Here is a 5,466-nt window from a genome sequence, read left to right as displayed (position 1 = left end):
ACATATATCTACTAAGGCAGCTAATAGCATAAGCAACTTCAGGTATTGTGCACACCATAAGAAACATATAGATCCAATCACATTTGAATAAGGAACATTTTCCATCTTTTCTTTTTCACTTTCGATTTTAGGGCATTGATCTTTACATAACTGAAAGTGAGCAGCCAAAGGCACAGAAGTAGGTTTAGCATTTTCCATGCAAAATTTGTTAAGGATAGACAAAATATACGATTTTTGATTTAGAAGTATAGAAGAGTTTTCTCTATTGCTAACAATATTCATACCAAGAATTTGTTTGGCATTGCCAAGATCTTTCATTTCAAAAGCTTTACATAAATCCTTTTGTAAAACATTTATAAGTTGTAAACTAGGACTAGCAATCAACATGTCATTAACATGTAAAACGAGAAAAATAGGAGAGTTATCCACATACTTGTAATAAAGACAGTGATCATAACGACTTCTTTTAAAATTCAAAGACTGCATGAATAAGTCGAATTTTTTGTTCCATTGTCTAGGGGATTGCTTCACTCCATACAAGGAATTTTTCAATAAACACACATATTCGGGTTTAGACACACCACTGAGACCAATGGGTTGACTCATATAAATATCCTCATCCAAATCACCATGTAGAAATGCAGTTTTAACCTCCATTTGTTTCAATTCCCAATTGTAGTGTGCAGTGAGAGCAAGTATGATGGGAACAGTAGTATATTTGACAACTGAGGAGAAAAATTTCATTGTAGTCTATTCCTTCTTTCTGTTTGAATCCCTTAGCCACTAGTCTTGCCTTATACTTTATTACGTTTTCTTGTTTTATCTTGAAAATCCATTTACAATCAACAATTGAGGCATTTTAGGCTTAGGAACTAGAACCCAAGTTTTGTTATCTTTTAGGGATTTCATCTCTTCTTTCATAGCATTTAGCCATTTTTCTGATTGCATTGCTTCATCAACACTAGAAGGTTAAGATAATTCGGTATTTAGACTTGTGTCAAAATCTCTAAGTTTAGAAGGAATCCTAGTTTGTCTTCTATTCCTATCTCTGGCAAGTTGGTAATTTTCGAAAGGATTTGTTTCTACCATTTCAGTATTTTCTGCGTTTTGTTCCTCTAGGTTATTCTCCTCTAGGTCTACTTTGTTAAAAGTGGATTTTTTTTCTTTGGGCCGAGTCTTTTCTAAACATGGCATTTCGTTTTCGTTAAAGGTAACGTCTTTGCTAATTAAGACTTTGAAACCCGGTTGACTTCTAACCCACAACCTATAAGCTTTTACCCCTTCAGGATAACTAATAAAAATATATTTTAGGGATCTCGGTTCTAATTTATCAGAGTTTTGGTGAACAAAAGCAGAACATTCAAATACACGTAAGGAAGATAATCAGGTAATTTTCCATTCCACATAGATTCATGGGTTTTATCATATAAAGGCACAGAAAGGGACATGTTTATCAAGTGTGCAGCAGTTAAAACAACTTCTCCCCAGAATGATTTAGGCAATCCAGTACTAATCAATAAACATCTCACTTTTTTAAGTGAAGTACGATTCATATGTTCAGCAACACCATTTTGTTGGGGAGTGTAAGGATTTGTTTTATGTCTTCTCATCCCAAATTTATCACACATATCAGAAAAGTTTTGATTGCAAAACTCAAGACCATTATCGGTTCTAAGAGATTTCAATTTCTTTCCAGTTTGGTTTTCAACAAGAATTTTTCATTTTTCAAATATTTCAAAAACTTCCGATTTATGCTTCATCAAGAAACCAAATACTTTACGAGAAAAGTTATCAATAATGGACATAAAATAACGATTTTCACCGTGAGTAGGCACATTTGATGGACCCCAAATATCAGCATCTACATAGTCTAAAATGCATGTAGACATAGAGGGATTAGGGGAGGGGGAAACAGGAAAATATACTCTGTGATGCTTGCCCATAACACATTCACCACAAAATCCAATTTATGAATTTTGTCATTCAAAATCCCTTCTTTCTTTAAAAGTTCAAGTCCTTTTAGACTAATATGTCCAAGCCATTTATGCCACAAAGTAGTTCTATCACATTCAGAGAAGGAAGTAGCAATATTGTCATACATAATAGTGCACATATAAAGGTTTCGTTTTATTTCAGCTTTAAAGACAATCAAAGAACCTTTCATGATCTTCATAATACCCTTACCCCACTTTTCTTCTAACCCTTCTTCTTCTGATGCAGCACATGAGATCAAATTCTGGCTTAAATCAGGAACAGTCTCAATGTTAACACTATCCCTACCATATTCAATAGCAGCTTTACATCAGAGTATGTTTCAGGTATAGCATTAAGCAAGACAATGGGAGAATATTCATCAATGTTTTTATCACCTGTGGGTTTAATGTCATGGATTAATTAGTAAAATCATCAAGGTTTTCATCAATGTTTTTAGACAAATCGAGTTTATATCTAAAAATATTTTCTAACAAAAGTAGTTTACTAGGCAAAGAGGTTTCTGTATAAAGCTCTTCTAATTTATCTCATAAATCTTTTCAAGAATTTTGTTTAACAACCTGTCGTAAAACAGTGTCAGACAAGTTGAGAATAATAGAGGATTAGGCATATTCATCATTTTCTTGTTTCTTTTCTTTTGAAACATTCTCCAAATATTTTCCATCAGTGACCTTAAAAACTTTTTGTTGAATAATAATACCCTTCATTTTTTGTTGCCAAATAAGAAAAAATCACTTTTACCATCAAAGGGTTGGAGATTATAACCAGCCATTTTAAAGAAATAGGATTTGAGACAGAAAACACGAGTTTAAAAGAAAAATTTTTGACGCTGTTTAAACAAAAGGAAATCTTTAGATTTTAGGACTTAAAAAAAAAAATTTAAGACAGTTCACAAAGGATTAATCACACAGAATATTGATTTGTCACAAAAAAAGAATTTAAGAGTAAGAAACACACTAAACAGTGTAGATCACAATATCAACAGATCAGGAGATATATGAATAATAGACAGATTTCTGAGATATATCACAAAGATAATAACAGATCTTAAGAGTATCACGAAGATAAACAGATCATAAAAGTATGAACAGATCTCAGAGAATAAAGACAGAAAATAATATGCCAATCACACAGATTTATCGCAACAGTAAATAATTAAGTATGAGAGATAATGAGTCAGAGGCTTATCCAGCCTCAGTCCCTTCCAGATACCCGACAACCTCAAGGGTCTAGCCAAGAGAGATATAAGGGGATTATAACCGCGAAAAATTGCAACAATATATAAAAAATTGCAAAAATAATAGATCAATAGATAATCACAGTTATAGCAACAATATATAAATTTTAGAGAAAAATAAGAGAGGAGGGGTTTAGAATTACCACCACTAAGGCACAACACAGATCAGAAGGATGCTTTGATACCACTGTAGGGAGAAACCCTTCAATGATATCTCTTTCACAAATGACCTAACCAACTATTACAAAGGATTTGGAGTACGAACCGGGTCGGGCTGAGGTGGCGGTCCAAAGTGGTTTTGGTTTGGCAAATGGGCTTCCAGAGTGGGCTTGGAGTTTACTTGGGTTTGGGCCACAAATTATAATAAGAACACGTCAGTACAAAATTTTAGTGAGAAAATTTGATACCAAAACTTGATTATTAAACATGATCTCCTACTTAATATTTAGTGTTAAAGGCAATTTTCGTCCCCTAACTTCGGGCAATTCTCATTTTAGTCCCCTAAGTTACTAGTGTTCCATTTTGATCCCGTAAAACTGAAAAAATCTCAATTTTGGTACAAATTTGGTCGAAAAGTTGAGTCACTCGCCGGAAAAAATCACATGTTGGGCATGTGACTTTTTAAATTGGGACTTGCATTCTGATTGGTTGAAAAAGAAGATGTGGTGAAGACATGGCCTGAAGTTAGGGAACTAAAACAAGAATGGCCTGAAGTTAGGGGACTAAAACGAGAATGGCCTGAAGTTAGGGGACGAAAATTGCCTTTAAGCCTTTTATTTTCAGCCAATCACAATGACAGTCCCAATTTAAAAAGTCACATGCCTGGCATGTGACTTTTTTCGACGAGTGACTCAACTTTTAGACCAAATTTGTACCAAAATTGAGATTTTTTCAATTTTATGGGACCAAAATAGAACCCTAGTAATTTAAGGGACTAAAACGAAAATGGCCTGAAGTTAGAGAACGAAAATTACCTTTAATCCTAATATTTATACATGGCATCCGCAAGTGGATAGTAATTGAACTCCTTACAATTTTATTATTTACGTGATCCATTCCCACCAAATAAACAGAGCTAATGTATAGTTATTAGTTGATCAAGCATCAATAGTATTTGATACAGCTGTCTAAACTGAGGAAGTGTTTGTATTTATATTCTTAAGCCTCTAATTTTTCTTGATAGATGGAATAAATGTGAAATTGATAAAAGAGTGACTAGGTGACGGATGAGATTAAATTAGGATGGATAATATTTGGACAATACTTTGTTTAATTTTATTGATTATATTCTTAATATATATAGTTTTATATTTATTTAAAGGGTAAATTACAACGACCTCCCTTGAGGTTTTGCATAATTATGAATGCCCCCTCGTTTGAAAAGTTACCAATATCCCCATGATTTTAACAGTCGTCTAACAATTAGTTCAATCCGTTAGATTTTCATCCATTTTTATGGTGAACTAACCAAAATACCCTTATGGAATAAAAATTTTATTTATTTTTTTAAAAAAATTATTTTTTATGGACTAAGTGGATAATTTATTTTATAATTTTTAAAGATCTTCACTATCCTGTTTGACTTTTTTTATAAGTTTTTAGTTTTTTTTTTAAGAAAAAAAAACAGTACGGGCAAAATTGACAATTTCATACTTCCATTCAAGGATTACATAATTTCATCAAACATCGGGGCATATTCATAAATTTTCAAACAACGAGGGAGTATTCATAGTTAAACCAAATCTCAGGGAATATCATTGTAATTTATCCTTATTTAAATGGATAAAGATAGATTATTATTTTTTTCTCCTTACAAGAATATAACTACGCGTTTGATGGATTTTTATGGGATAAAAGACACTCGAAAAGAGTAGGGTAGAACCAAATTAAGCAATCTAGTTTGCTATTAGCTCTGGAATAAATGAAACTTTTTTTTACCCCCTTAGGGCTAGAAGCTATAAAAGTAGTGTTCATGCCGTTCTATTCCAATCAAAGAGAGGAATAAGGTAAAGCGCAATAGACCAAAATGGGGCAAAAAAATCAACCCATTTGATGAGGGGTGAACAATATGCAATTGATTGAGGGCAAATGAAGAATTGACCAACACCCACAAAAAAGCCCTAGCAATGACGAAATCAAAGATAGAGGAGGCTCGATCAAAGTATGAAAAAAGGTCAACACAGGCGATTAACTAATAGGATCCATCAGGAACTGGGTGGAGGATGGTGGGCAAGCTG

The sequence above is a fragment of the Sesamum indicum genome, linkage group LG11 (genome assembly GCF_026168435.1).
Source record: "Sesamum indicum cultivar Baizhima isolate 11 linkage group LG11, ASM2616843v1, whole genome shotgun sequence".
Classification (NCBI taxonomy): Eukaryota; Viridiplantae; Streptophyta; class Magnoliopsida; order Lamiales; family Pedaliaceae; genus Sesamum; species Sesamum indicum.
The sequence above is the reverse complement of the archived record's forward strand: the minus strand, read 5'-3'. Positions refer to the sequence as shown.